Source organism: Amblyomma americanum, chromosome 4 (assembly GCF_052857255.1).
Source record: "Amblyomma americanum isolate KBUSLIRL-KWMA chromosome 4, ASM5285725v1, whole genome shotgun sequence".
Lineage (NCBI taxonomy): Eukaryota > Metazoa > Arthropoda > Arachnida > Ixodida > Ixodidae > Amblyomma > Amblyomma americanum.
In genome coordinates, this window is record NC_135500.1 from 217,085,002 (window position 1) to 217,099,916 (window position 14,915).

At 48.0% G+C, this 14,915-nt stretch overlaps 1 protein-coding gene across 3 annotated transcripts in view; it reads left to right on the forward strand.

Moving 5' to 3' along the window:
- Window positions 1-9,260: 9,260 nt before the first annotated feature.
- LOC144129339 (proton-coupled zinc antiporter SLC30A2-like) overlaps window positions 9,261-14,915 on the forward strand; it is a 73,337-nt gene continuing 67,682 nt past the window's right edge. Inside the window, exon 1 of one of the 3 annotated variants that reach the window (XM_077663387.1) lies at window positions 9,261-9,735. The gene's annotated coding sequence lies outside the window, so the exon portion shown is untranslated. The remainder of the gene's footprint in view (window positions 9,736-14,915) is intronic. The other 2 variants (XM_077663389.1, XM_077663386.1) reach the window with 2 other exon arrangements.

Below are 14,915 nucleotides of genomic sequence, written 5' to 3' on the forward strand. Positions count from 1 at the left end.
CGATGTCAGGATCGAGCTCGCGACCTTGGGTTAAGCAGCCGAGTGCCAAAGCCACTGAGCCATCGCGAATTCCACGTCTGGGTCTGTATGCAGTACTGAAAGCCTTACGGTCAGAGTATCGCCCTGTCGACGTGCTTCTCCTCTTGAGCTGTTTTGCGTTCTCGATCAATTTTCTATAAACCGACCCAAGCAATCACCGCCTTTAGCCGCTAGTGACACAGCAGCGAAGAAGCTCTAGTATCGCTTTCATTTACATCAGTCCTCGACTTCGGTGATGCACACTTGCATTTACGTGCCTCCCTGAAGACGTTGTTCGGCCGTGTGCAGGGAGTGGTGCAGCATGCACAACGAACAGGACAGTGTTAAGAGCAGGACGCCAACTTCCCCGCACAACACCGTACGTGGGTGGTATGACGGCGCACCATGGAAGACATAAGGAGAGAAAGTATAGGGGTGAGGCTTCTGTATCTGTGGGTGTAACAAAAGCTGGGCTCACACCTGCGGTATACATTCATACTGGACGAATGGAGTGAATTTCTTTTGTATGTTTTGACCTGGCGGCTTCTGCTGCAATTAAGACGGGCGCACGGTTCCTGCCTTGATTTGCGAAGGATTTAGCAGCCAAGGAATGGCGAAGCTTAATTGGCTCTATATTCAATGTAGGACGCATAAATTGAACTTGTTCGCGACTGAATCCAAATAAGGGATTTGAAGGAAAGCTGACAGAATATGGCGGTGGGATGCCAACGGAGACAGGGATAAGACTGAGTAGTGAATATCCTTGATATGCCTTCAATTTAAAGTCCCTTGCCATGAGAATGTGAGGTACCAATCAGTTATTTTTTTTATTGAAAAACAATAACCTTCAGGTTAACCATGCGCTGTTGCTTAATCACCTCGTATCAGCATTTCATGTGCGTGGTTGCACCGCACATGTAGCCTCCACTTGCACCTAATGATATAGACAGAATGACAAGTCCTAAAGAGATAGTGAGGACGAGCCGGTATAATTTTCCTTGTTGATAAAAACCGATCCTTTGGATATTTCTGGCTATGTTGATTTTTTTTTGCCAGCAGCAAGAGACGCATTTATTATCAAGGAAATTTATTTTTTTTTTAAATTCCAGCCTTTGGATTAAAACTCGTGACATCAAGAGAGAAAAGAACTCCGTGATCACTGTTGGGAAGTGAACAGCGATGTAGCCTGGCCTCAGGGATCGTCGTCGAAAAAGCCTGTCCCTACGAACTGCCGTTTGTTCGCGAAAAAAGCCTGCGATGGAGACGCCTGCATTCCATTTCCTTTTAAATCTTTTGTAGCTTATAAAAATACCATTTTCATTGGAAGCCGCGCATTCCATCGATACAGGCTAAGCTCAGTTTGTATAGATAATATCGGTATAGTGACCAAGCTGAAGGCACAAATTCCAGCGATGTAGCGATATTAAGCACGGTCACTGTTTTCAGTGATGTAGAGAAGAGAACAATGGTGACCTTCAGCTGGAATTACTAACCAGGTCTCTGAAGCACAGGCAAAGGAAAAAGAACGCACTACTGGGGACAAAAGTTTCTGGGACGCGAGTTCTAGGAAAAACGTTTATTGTAGCTCTACCTCGCTACCCAGTCACCTGATATTGAAGACATTAAAGGCTCAAATATTCCTTCCTTTTTTCACAATATCAGGCGAATGGGTAGCGAGGTGGTGCTACAATAAACGTTTTTCCTAGAACTCGCGTCCCAGAAACTTTTGTCTGCATTAGTACATTTGAAGCAACAAGCATCTTTGAATTCACTGAAATACTTACAAAAACTGCATGCGTGAAAGTGAATCGCGGAGCAATATTTACTAAGAAAAACGGGACAAAAATTAATCTAATTAACTATAGTGAAGGAGTTGAGAATAGAACGAAGAACGCACACACAAAATATGCAGTGCATTCTAACCAAACACATTGTGGCTAGTACTAAAACCATAAAACCACTTCCCGCTATTCGGCTGCGAAAAAAAAAAAAAGGTCGGGTTTTACGCAGTTAAACCGAATAGACGCGCGAGAGCATGTGTTTAGCCTGATTAGCTCATGGTTTTGGTTTGCTAGGTCGTCGGCACGTCTGGCGACGATATTAGACTCAAGTTAAGCTCTCATCGAGGTTAAGCTGATCTGACGTGTTCGCGCCGCGTATGGAGGTCGAGAAGACGACGATGCCCAATGCACAGCGCGAGAGTGTGTTTGCAGTTTAACACCAGGGATGACAGGCTGCGGTGGTAGCGTGTTTTGGAAGGTGGCGTCGTGCAGGGGGTATGATGGCCTGGTGTTTTGAGGCGCAAGCACGTTCAGCTTTTTTTTCCGGCACTATTTCCATGCAAAAAGAAAAAAAACTACGGCGATAGCATAGTGCTATCGTGCAGCTAGTGGCCAGCGAAGCTGATCTGTTCGCGTTGCCGCGGGTTTGAATCTCAGTCGCGGCTATATTTACTTATTTATTTATTCAAGGTCAAGGTCAAGGCTTCAGCGATGTCCCGGCTTTTGCAGCTTTGGTCCTGAAGTAGAGCTATCGCTCTAAAAAAACTGAAAAGCGGACAGAATAGGCGCGTATATAGGAAACGAAGATTTACTGTTCTACGGCCATTGCTTTCGACCCAAGGGCGATCTTCAGTATACGATCACGTGTCGGCAGCCTTCGGCAGTCGGAAGGACAACAAACTGCGATCTCCGACAAAGAGCGGAAGAATATGTACAATGGCCACGCTTTCCTTCGAGGAGAAACACCGCCGACTGGCCTTGCTTCTTCTACACCGCGGGGTTCACGCGTCGCCCCACTCGAGCAGCAACGAACGGAGTTTGGCGCAATATACGAAGAAGCAGCAGCGCATTCGAGGAGAGCCCGATAAGCAACAGGTGAAGAGGCGGACGATTGCAGAGAAGCGAACCGAGACAGAACAGTCGCCGCCCTTGCGTGCGCTTGCCTCGACAGCAAGCGTGCAGACACAGCAGCGATGCGGGTGGCATTTTTGAAAACCGACCGCGCACCCCTTACAAAAATTTCTTTACACAGTCTACAGACTGTCCATAGACTTCTGTCTATAAAGTCTATAGAATCTCTATTGAGAAGCCTTAGAGAACACTTTACAGAAAACACAAATCCCATAGACAGTCGATAGGCAGTCTATAGATTTATGGCCGTACACTTTCAGTAGACTTTGTCTATAGACAGTCTATAGACTATGAGTAGACAAAAATAAATATCAATAGGAAGGTTATAGAGCCTATAATAACTCTATAGACTGTCTATAGACAATTTTATTAAGGGACAGACGCTTCACAGGCTTGACACTGTGGCTGTGGCGCTCGGCTGCCGTGCACAAACTAGACCGCGGGTGCGACACTTGCCACGGCGGCCGGTCGTATTTTGGCGGAAGGCAAACGCAAAAAAAAGAAAGAAAAATAGAGGAGGTCACATAATAATGTGGCACGAATTTCAGCTTCAAATATTTGTATGAGGCGTGTTTTGGAGAAAGGTTGAGACAAGAAGACGTGTTCGGGGGTAAGTTATACAAGCGCTAACGTGACCTTGCCATGTGATAACATCACTACACGCTGACGCGATGAAGAAAGGGAGATCTTGCTACAACTGACGCTGCAATAAGAAAAGTGCGCACTAATATTTCGGCACGTGTTAAGGAACCTCCATTAGTCGAAATTAATCCGGAGCCTTTCATACGGTGCACCCCGTAGTTGGTAATGCGTATCCAGTAATTCGTATCCAAGAATTGTTGCGCTCCAGCAATTACAAACATGTCATACCAGCCTGCTGAAGAGTCGTTACACTAAATGTTCTACGACTATATCAGACGTGATTCGATGGAGCGGTGAGGAGCTGCTAATGCGCAGATGAGATCAGCTTTACATTCAGTATGTCGGCAACTGCTGCGCCAGTGTCTCGTAATAAAAGGCGCAAATTTATCATACCACTGGCACAGGAGGCCAGTGTCGTCGAAAAAGTTGGGCTGAGGCTTAGCTAAAGTGTTAAGCCTGGATATCTCGAAGAGAAAAGCGTTTAGCAAGGCGTGCCTCTCGTGATTCCGGCGTTTCAGCCGCTTGTCTAGCCTTGCACTTTTCATATCTTCTCTGCTTTTGAGCCAACTCCCACGCTACCACTTTTGGGTCTTCTTCTCCTCCTTCCATGGCGAAAGGTCAGACGACGGAGGCAGCGCGCGGCGGCGAGGACGGCTGCGGCAGCAGCGGCCACCTGCGCTCCGCGTGACGTCACTCGGTTTCGCGCATGCGCAGCTGTGGCAAATCTGTAGTGTGGCTCACGCGAAGCCCGGTGTTGACGAGCCTAGAGAAGCTTTTCGCTTCAAAACCAAGAGTAGATTTTCTACTGCGCACCCTCGTGAGTACCACAGCGCTGAGTGGTAATGAAAAAAGCACGCGCAGTAATCGACAGCAACTTGCATCTGCGTGCGATGGCAATCCGTATCCTATCATACGCGTTGCCGGTAAGCAGTCGTTTCCAACATATCGCCACGAAGCTCTTTGTTTCATTTAAATCGTTACCTGTTCTTAGCTCGTTCCTAAAAAAAAAAAAAAATGTGGCGTCAGCGGCACCGTTCACACGGCGAAAAAAATGCAGCTCCCATCAAGGGGCAAAGCACCTCCCGCCAAACTACAACTCTGGGCGAGTTGGTAGCTGCTCATTCTAAAACAGCGCAAACAGGACAATGGCGAAAGAAGCAGCGCTCGTGTTGTACGTTTCTTTCGCCCTTGTTCTGTTTGCGCTGCTTTAGAATGAGCACCTCCTGCATATGGGACGTATATGCTCAGTCCCTATGCACCCGCTGCGGTGGCCTATGTAGCTAATGGTTGCGACGTTGACTATTCTTAGCCTTTTCCTCAGTTTTGCGCCGTTGGCGTCCGCAAGCCCACCGCCGGGCGCCCACGGGTAAAACTGCACCTTCGGCCACCCATATCGGCAAAAATTCACGTACGACATACGGGTCTGCAGCATCTCCCGAGTACGAGGCCGATGCCTACACGCTAGGCCGCCGCTGAATGCGCGTCGATTTCGTCGCGATCACGAGCCAGCGTTCATTCAACGTACGCCCATTCAACTTGCAGCTGTCCGTAGATTTTTCGTCAGTGTTTTTTGTCGTCCCTTCACAGCGGCCTATCGTTTCCGGCTCATCACGCGAGACGAGTTATCGCTCGTATGCCCACTATAGCGATACGAGATCGCTCGCGAAGAATCGCGGTCATCCACGCCCAACATTATGGGGCAAAAATTTTGAATACTGAAAAATTGTAAGCTCCTGTGATGGAAATATTGAAGTTAATGGTACATTCTTCTGATTGAAGTCTAGAGTCTGACGGAAACCCGTCTGGTCGGGATGGTACATGACGAAAGAAGAAGGCGCCGACCAAAAGAAAAGATGGGATGACGTTTCGGCTCCCCCACGGGAGCCTTGTTCACAAGGCTCCCGTGAACAAGGCTCCCGTGGGGGAGCCGAAACGTCATCCCATCTTTTCTTTTGGTCGGCGCCTTCTTCTTTCGTCACATTCTTCTGATGTGTAACAAAATCCTTCTTTTATTGTGTTTCCATCGATCGCATCGAGCAGCTAAGACTACCGCAAAAAACCAATAGGGTACGCTTTTCGCGATAGCAGAAATGTTAACAGGAAAAACAAAAACGAAATGCAAGACTGCCGCCGTGTGGTCTGCGGACATATTTGTTGTTATACTCAAATCTTATATTATATGAAAAAATTGTGTTCATAAAATGTTTACCGCTCAAAAATATTTTTGTCCAGAATTCTTGCGTGTGCCTGTAGAATTCTGTAATTGACCTGGAGTGACCTATAGTCGGACACAACTCAAGACCGCCGCGGTGGCTCAGTGGTTGTGCTGCTAACTCGAAAGTCGCGGCATAATTTGCGCAAAAAGCGTGCAGGCCAACTTCCAACTACAAGAGTTGGAAGTTGTCGCCTGTCCTGTCTTGAGTGTGCTTGTCTTCGTCTTTTAGCGCCTGTACGCTTTTTGCGTAAACCATGTCAAGCTACAACCAACTAGCTCAAATGAAAGTCTTGCTGAAAGTCGCGGGTTCGTTCCCGGCCGCGGCGTACGCATTTCGATGGAGGAGAAATGTTACTAAGCCAGTGTACTGTGCGATGTCAGTGCACGTTGCATGCGGTAAAGAACCCCATGTGGTCGAAATTATCCGGAGCCCTCTACGGCGTCTCTCATAGCCCAAGTCTCTTTGGGAAGTTAAACCCCACAAAACCAACCAAACAACTCAAGAACTAAACGCCTTTAAAGGAAGCCCTCCAGGCAAAGGCGTTGACCAATTCTGATGACGTCATGATTAGTCCCCTTGTACCTGCTAGTGTGACATTGCAGGGTGGGGCAGATGGAAGGGGATTAACTATACGGCTCAGTCGGATAAACCGCGGAGTCATGAAAATTCGTTAACGCCATTGGCATGGCAGTAGCCGGCGTATGCCTATGATTGTTGTCTCGCCTGATGAACTGAAAACGATAAGGCCGCCTGGCGGAAGCGATAATAAAACGGAATTGATGGAAAGCAGACGAGAAGTTTCGCAGCTTTATTGGTGGCGTGTGTGCATGGTATGCATTTTTAGGAAGTAGTTTCATTCAGCAAGTCCTCGTTTTGTGTGAAGTGAATGAATTTATTCAAAAAAAGGAGATTAAGAACAAGATGGGTCAACATTATCTCAAACACTCTTGCATGAACTGATGGACATAAAATGGCGTTCCAATTCTCTCCTTATAGGGACCAAGAAATAGTATTTTCTGTGGTCAAGAAAACGCACGAGCAATCGATATTCCATCACTAGTCACCGGAGCGCAAAAATTTTAAATCTAGCTTCATTAACACCATAGATTCAGGCAATTCAATGTGATACTCCTCCTCACCCCCCCCCCCCCCCCCCCCCTCAATTCATACAGGACGACGCGCAAAAAAATATTAGTAAAGATATCAGGTCGGCACTGCTCCTCGCGGCACCCCATCCTGTCCACGTCAATAGGCACGCCTAGAGTCACTAAAATAAGTCTTTATTTAGTGACTCTAGGCACGCCCAGGGAGAGGGCTCTCCCAGACTGCCCATTCACGTCATTCAGGTAGGGGCTGCTAAAAAAAAGCACGGGAAATGTCGCCCTAATCGGTTGCACATAGCAGTTTATTTATTTTTCTAAATTACAGTCTACGCTGAGTTGTTAAATTTGACTCGACTGCTCACAAAGACCACCTGTACAGATTTGTTGCATTAGAATATGAGCGTCAAAATCATTTCGGGCTCCCTTTAAACCGTGCATATATCTTTAATGAGCAAAATATGACAATGCAAGAAGGGGCGCTCCCTTGAACTGTCAGTACAACCACAGTTCGCTCACCGGCGCGATTACTCAGCAAGTAATAAGGACGTGATCGTAATGAAAACGAACACGCCGGCAAAAATCTACCGCGTAGTGTCCAAGTGCGTGTTCGTACCCTCGACGCGACCTGTTGAGCTAACGCCTGAGAGCATGCGCATGGTTCTTGTCCCATCAGTATTTTACATTACAAAAACGCACTTGACCTCGATATAAAACTCTCTTTCACCATGTGTTTTGTTCCTTGGGCGCTTCAGTTTTTACCGCCGAGTACTGAAGTCCCTCCGGAGCACCGGTGCAAATGCGTTCACGTATATGGGCCAGGGTTACTTCATTTGCCGGCCTCCCTCTATAAGTAGATTGCATAGAGCACACTTGCCAGCGATGCGCTGCCGTGTTCATTGACTCATTTCCTCTGCGACAACGGTATCTCCCCTTTGTACAATAAAAGCCAGCGCATAGAGGAGGCGCTGATAAAAACTCACAAAGGCGCGCGTGGCAGGGTTCAGCGTATGAAACATCAATTCCCTGACTTGTACGCTGCCATTTTCATGAGCTCGAACTGAAAGCACAGCAAAGGGTTTTAGTGTTGCGCTGATGAGTGAGCACTGACGGACCAATTGACCCTATTTGCAGCAACCTATGTCCGCCGCTGCCTTTCACCGCCGTCGTATGTAGTACATGGCCAGTTGACTTTCACACTGCCCCAAGGATGGAATATGGGCTACCTGTTTGTCTCGGGGAGCTATGTAGCGTCAGTGCATAATGACGCAGCACACAACGGGGTTGTATGCTGACATGAGCAAAACAGCGTGAGAGAAGATGCCCGAGGGCGAAACGAAGGAGGGACAGGCTGATGAAAGCGTGGTGAAGGGTAGAAGCGCTGCCCGAGCACACACAGGGCAGGACCTGCTCAACACTGATAATGCCTAATCCGCTTATCACCCCGGGCAAAGATGAATATCGGAGCAGATAGCGATAGGCAGACCAGGCATGGACGTGTCCTTTTGTCGTTCTATTAACCATCACTGCAAAGTCCACCGGCATGACAGTCCATAGGTTGGGCCCTGACTAAAAAGATAAAAAAAAAAGCTCTTAGGCGAACGTCGTATTGTTTGAATGCGTTAGCAGCCAAACGGTCGTTATGTGCGAGGTTGGCACACTACAGTTCTGTATATCCGTGGTGGCACTCTTAGGTTCATTGTATCTATAGCGGTGGGGGTGTTTGGTTTCTATTTTCTGAAAATTCGGATGACTTTTTCGGTGCTTATTTCAGGACGTAATTTTCGGCTTTTTTCAGCGAGTATTATTTTCCGCGAATAAATTGACTTTTTTCGGGAATTCAATGTGCCATTCACCCACAGCGCCTGACGCTGGAGGAGGCCACAATATAACTTCATTTGCACACATACACACACCTCGTATTATTACACCGTTTCTTCTACCCCACTGATTACGGGGACAAATGTTCACACTGGATGGATTTCTAGGTTCCAGTGAAATTCTATAAGAGCTAAGCCACGCAGCAGTGGAGGGCTCTAGGTTAATTTCCGGGGGCTGCCGCGACATTCTTCAACCTTTCGCTTTTTCTTCCTTTCTTGGTCCTTTCACCAGGAAGGCGCGACCAATGACATGCGGCCAGAAGGAAGGGAAGCAAAACGAAACACCGCAGCCACTAAGCCATCGCGGCGGCTGATTAACCAAAACTGCCGAACACTTGCTTGCATACGACGGTAGCTGTCTGGCTCAGCCCCCGGAACGAGTGATTGGAACGACCGTCGCACAAGCCCCAGAAGTGCCAGCTCATTGTCGCGTCCGCTCGAAACGCGCGCTTTATTCATGTTGTCAGCTACTCCTTGCGCGCATGCTGCTCCGGTGCAGATGAGCGTTGCATGCATCCCCCTCCCCTGTTGGTCCTTCGCTGTGCGCAGCTGTGCCTTTGCGCGGTTCCACATGCGTCGCTTCCGTTCTTTCCCTCGCTCTCATTCTGTTCCTCTCGCCTGAGGATTCTTGGCGGTTCGGCCTCCTGCCGTCTAGCACCCCCGTTGCGAGCCCGGCGCGTAACCGTCGGTTCGTGCGCAACGCGCCCTCGACGACCCCCCGATGGCGGAGGCAAGGGTCCGGCAGCTCGCGTCCGGCACGGAAGCTCTCCATGCGGCTCCCTCGGAGCCGGGTGCAGCGACCTGAGGCCCGTGCGCAGCGCGGCACTTATCTGCTGAGACGGCGGCAGTAGCGAGCACAGGGCATCTCCTCCGGATCGGCCGGCATTCCTCGCTGCCTCATCGACGGCTCTCAGCGGAGGCCAGACTACGGGAGACGACGCCTACAACAGCAGCTACTACTACTCCGGTGAGCAGTTTATTTTTTTGTTTTTTTTTGCTCCTCGATGACACCTGCGGCGTGTTGAAACGGAGTGTAGCGCTTCGAGTGGTGTGCACGCATTGCTGGCGCGCCCGACTGTTTCCGAGCTTCTCTCGCCGGTGCGTCGACCAGCTGCCCCGCTTATCTGGCAGTAGGGCAGCGAGCGTCGTTCCAATGAGCTACGGGAAAGGGCGAGAGCGGAACAATCGGAGACGGTGGCATTGGTGCGCTTTGCCATGGTACACCTTCCGCAGAGCGAGCTGTCGCAGACGCCACCAGAATGAGGCAATGACTCTGGGCGATGCACGACGAAGGACACTTAAAAGGGTGCTTTGGATCGGCAGCGAGGGACGAGGCAAGAGCCCTCGGCAAAAAATGACGCCTACAAATGGTGCCATTGAAGCCCGCATCTACAGACTCGTATATGCTTTTATGTGCGGTTCGTTCGCGTTGCCACACCGAAACGCCTTTTCGGGATTACCACCAATTGCGCGACCTACAACAAACCCCTGCGAGTGTTATCTGTCGACTACGTCGACATCGGCCTATGCGCAATCGTCCTAGTCGTAATCTGTGTCGCCGCTTTTATAATGAAAAAAGAAAAAAAAACTGGGCCTAGGCTGGGAGATGGGCCGGGCGTTCGCCGCCTGCGATCGCGGCTCCCAGCACGTGGCGACGTCGAAGCTCGTCGATTCGTCATGATGCGCTGTGTGTGCTGAGTTGCCGGCACTAGCTACGCTGACCTTGACAGCGTGCTCAAATAGAGGGCTTTTACGTGCGGTGTCGTCGTTAATGGAGCGGCCGATTGCGCGACGAGGTTTTCTCGGCTGGAAAATGTTTATTTTCGGTTTGTGCACGTGTCCTCCTCATTCTCTGGAAGATACCACCCCCCGCCGAAGTTAGCAGGCACCCGCCACAGAAGTGTTCGATCGTGTTCAGCCTCGGCGGTGGCCGCTGAGGCCAAGGTTGCGATATCGAATTCCGTCCGTGGCGGCTGCGTTTCGATAGAGGCGAAATGTTAGTGCGCCCGTTTATTGAAATTTCGATGCGCGTTGAGGAAGCCCAGTCAAGTAAAATTACTTAAAGAAGGTCAACGGATTGTCAAGGGTAGTCGAATACGTGTACACCCGGCCAATTCTTTAACAGAACCGCGCGAGCGTCGATCAAACTGCTTGTCAGCGCCTCATCACGGCGCGGAGCAGAGAAGCCAGCTACAATAACCGCGTGCGCACAAGTTTGCCCACAGACGACAATCGCTGACGACAATCGTCAGTGCCGTGATAAGGCGCTGACAAGCAGTTTGGTCGACGCTTGCGCGGTGCTGTTAAAAAATTGGCCGGGTGTACATCAAGGGGCTAGCACGTGAAAACGATTTGCAATTTCCTCACGCCCATGCTCTAATCGAAGACGATAGCCAAGCTGTTGGCCATTAACAAACTCTCACCAAAGCTCACTGAGAAGTGCGGGCTCTAGTTGATTCATTATAAGAGCGAATAACAGCACAACGGCGACTCGGACAAAGGGGGCAGGACACAGAGCATGTGTTCTTACCTCTTCTGTCTCTGCGCTGTTATACTTTTGAGCGTTATGGTAGCAAACAACGCGTTGTGTCCACTTGGAAAAGTATTTGACGCCGGTTTCCGTCTAGCTTCCGTCAGCCAGCAGCTTCCTAAACGCTGCGCAGCTTTCATACTTTCCTTCATAGTGGTGGCCACAGATGCTTCGCTGTTGTTGAACGGTTGCTCTGCAACAAAGAAGTATTGCAAGGGCGGCCTCATCAAAGATGCGTGGTCCGCTTCTGCCTAGTTCTCATGACAAGGTTCAAGAGTGGAACTGTAATCTTCTGTAGCGGAGATAAGCGCCCTTGCTTGTAAGGTCGGCTGCATAGATAGCCATGAGTGTATGATTGGATGAGGAAGGCGGTGCCTATACTTCTAGGTCTTCCTGTCGGATCTAATCTCATAAGGACTGTGCTTTGCTGATCACGGCGGAAAGTTAGCCACGGAAAATTTCCAACTTAACAGCTTTTACAACGATAACTGTTTATCCACTTTTCTGGTTACGCGGCGTTGGTGTGGACTTACCACGAGTTGCAAGTAGGAAAGTGGAGAAATAGAAAGCAGATGCAAAGGGTCGCGCTGATTGGTTCGAGCACAGTGACGCCGTGCGCGACGCAGGAGTACCTTCCATCCCTACCCTCACTCATTGACTTGATGATGATGATTATTATGGGTTTTTATGGCGCAAGGGCACCTACAGCCGAAGAGCGCCATGACACAAGGTATTTTCCATTTCTCAAGGTAGGGTCAAAGACCCATTTCCCAAACAATTCACCCTAAAGAAGCCGAGCACCAGACCAGGGGAAAGCTTGTACCCATTGTATCACCGGTGGGTACCCGGCGGCACTGGGGATCGAGCCCCGCACCTCCCGCATACGAGGCGGATGCTCAACCACTCGGCCACCGCTGCGGTGTTACTCATTGACTTGCGACATCCACTAATACGAGTGTAACGGCACAGAAAAGACAAACACCCCCATCCGTACCCAGAGTTTGTAAACTCTTTCTGGCATCAGCATTTTGCACCATCACAGCTGTCGCTGGAATTCCCATTGTGGCCTACCATTTCATTTTCTCCGGGTGAAGAAGTGGTGCGCCAGCTGTGCTACTGCTACTGATCTCGGGCCCACGTGCGCCACACGTGGCACACGTGGCACAGTCTCTTGACAGCCCCATGCGTACCCTCTGAGCCACAAGTAGGTGCGCTGGTGCTACTCTTTAGTCTTTTTCGGGCTAACTGCGTTGCCAACAGCGCAAGTCCCTAAGAGAGCAGAGACATGAACTGCGAAAGGACACCACCGGCTACAGTTCGTCTCCCTGCGTACGAATCGTTTGCCGTTAGTCCGAATTTATTTCTTTTTAGCTTGGAGTACGGGACTACATTCTTTTTGACCTGAAGGAGATCAGTGCATGCGCTTTCGGCTTGGGAATACATCGGCGGCGACATTGTTTCGCCCGGGGAAGAGCTTCAACCAGATATCAAAGCAAAGCAACTTTATTTCGGAATTTTACTAAGCGGAAAAGTTGGCCGGAGAAAAAGCTGCTACACTGCAGCTTTACTGCAGCTACACTGATGGGCTGCAGCCGCCCATCAGCAATGAAAACCAAAATACATTAAACAGTTATATAGCACTATACCGAGCACGATAAAACAGCAATATATTAGAAATCAAACGCGTCACTATAAGTTCAAATTGACATAAAGGAATTAACCACACGCAAGAAATGATTTAAAATTTTACTGCCATTCTCGCACATAGCACTTAGCACATAGTAAAACATACTGAAGCTGTAAAAGTAGAATAAAGCACATAGTGCAAAAAATAGCCTTAAGGCACATCTTAGAAAAAAGGTGGCAGTGTAATTTTAATATCGCACATAACAAAATTATGGAATCTTGTTCCATACACTCGCACGCGAGCAGGTTTTTTTTTTCATTTTTATTACGCACATAGGCTGCTTTTCTTGTTAACGTTGTGATGCTGGTATCCAGTGTGTCATAGTAGTTTAATGTCGTTGGCAATGTATGCTGAAACCTTTGTAAGCCGTGCTGTGTTCACGAAAAACGACCATGCCACGGTGGTTGACATCGAAAAGAATATGCTGTGCCCAAGTTGTGCAATGTCGAGAAATACATGTAATCTGCCTGGAACCGCTTTATTGTAAGATCATAATAATGTGTAAGTGTACAAGTCCTGAACTCGAAAGATTCTACGCTTTCCAAAAGGGGACGCCGTGTGTTCCAAACAGAAAGCCTTTGATGCCACGCGGACTGCGTTTTCTTTTTCTTTTTGCACTGCAGTGATTTTATGTAGGTTTTCAGCTGTAGTGTTATACCAAAACCAGTAAACAATAGCACAAATCATGCAAAGCTGAACAGGGCATCATAAAGTAGTTTTCTAATCGTCACTGGGAGAGTTTATCGGTGCCTATTCATTACGCCCACTACTCTGCTTAATTGAATCAATAAGGACTGATTGTGCTGGTTCCAGGACATATGTTCGGTAAATATCATGTAAAGTGTTTTCACACCTTTTTCAGTTCAAACATTGTGCGGGTCAAGCATAATGGATTCGGGTACTTTAGCTAATGTTCCCAGTGCACAAAACAAAAAACACTTTGGTTTGAATTCATTCAGTGTTATGCAATCTGTTTTGCACCATTCGTCTAAACTACAACAAAATGAATCTACCTCGATTGTAACGTGCGCTAGATCTTTTCGTGCAAAAAACACGGATCAATCATCGCCGTAGATAACCAATTTGCAATTTTTATTTGTACGATGTTGTTGATGTAGAAAATCAATATAATAGGTTCGAAAATACTCGCCTGAGTGACCCGCGATATTCGCATTTTTCAATTTTAGTATATTGCGATCCACCTCTAAGATATCAACGAATTAGTTCCAGCGTTACTTTTCTGAACCCATGACTTTGTTTTATTCAGCGAAATGGTGTGATTTACACGGTTAAAAGCTTTACTGAAATCCAAGCGTAGCTCTGGTGTCATCAGTTTATTTCCATGTTTCATATTATCATTTCTAATATCAAACTAATTAATATATATATAATGTAATAGTTTATTTACCCTTCACGTACACGTGGTGCTGAGTATCAGTGTCATAACGGTGGCCGCAGTGTCTCCTTGAGCTGCAGAATCAACCTACATGCAACACACTAGTGCTGCAGGTCGAGGTTACACTGTTGTCGGCCTTAAGCTGCATCGTGTGTAAGGAACCACTCATTCGGAGAAGGTTCGATTTATTTATGTATTTATTTCTACTTATTACAAGTACCTACAGCACCCACGAGGTATTATTGTAGGGGGATTAAGTGCATGCAATACGACATGAAAACAAGATATTCGAAACATGGCGGCGAGTTTACACAACATACGAAAAGGAGACTTTACAAGTTATCGACGATCACATATTACGACGGCACAGCGCTACTAAGCGTACGAAATGGAAACCTGGAAATAATACATCAAATTATCATTTCAACAAATGTTTCAAGATCGGAACGAAACCACGTCGTTCGGAAGATTATTCCTGTCAAAAATTGTGTTAGGGGAAAGTTAATACTTGGTGCATTAATGCGGCATTGATAA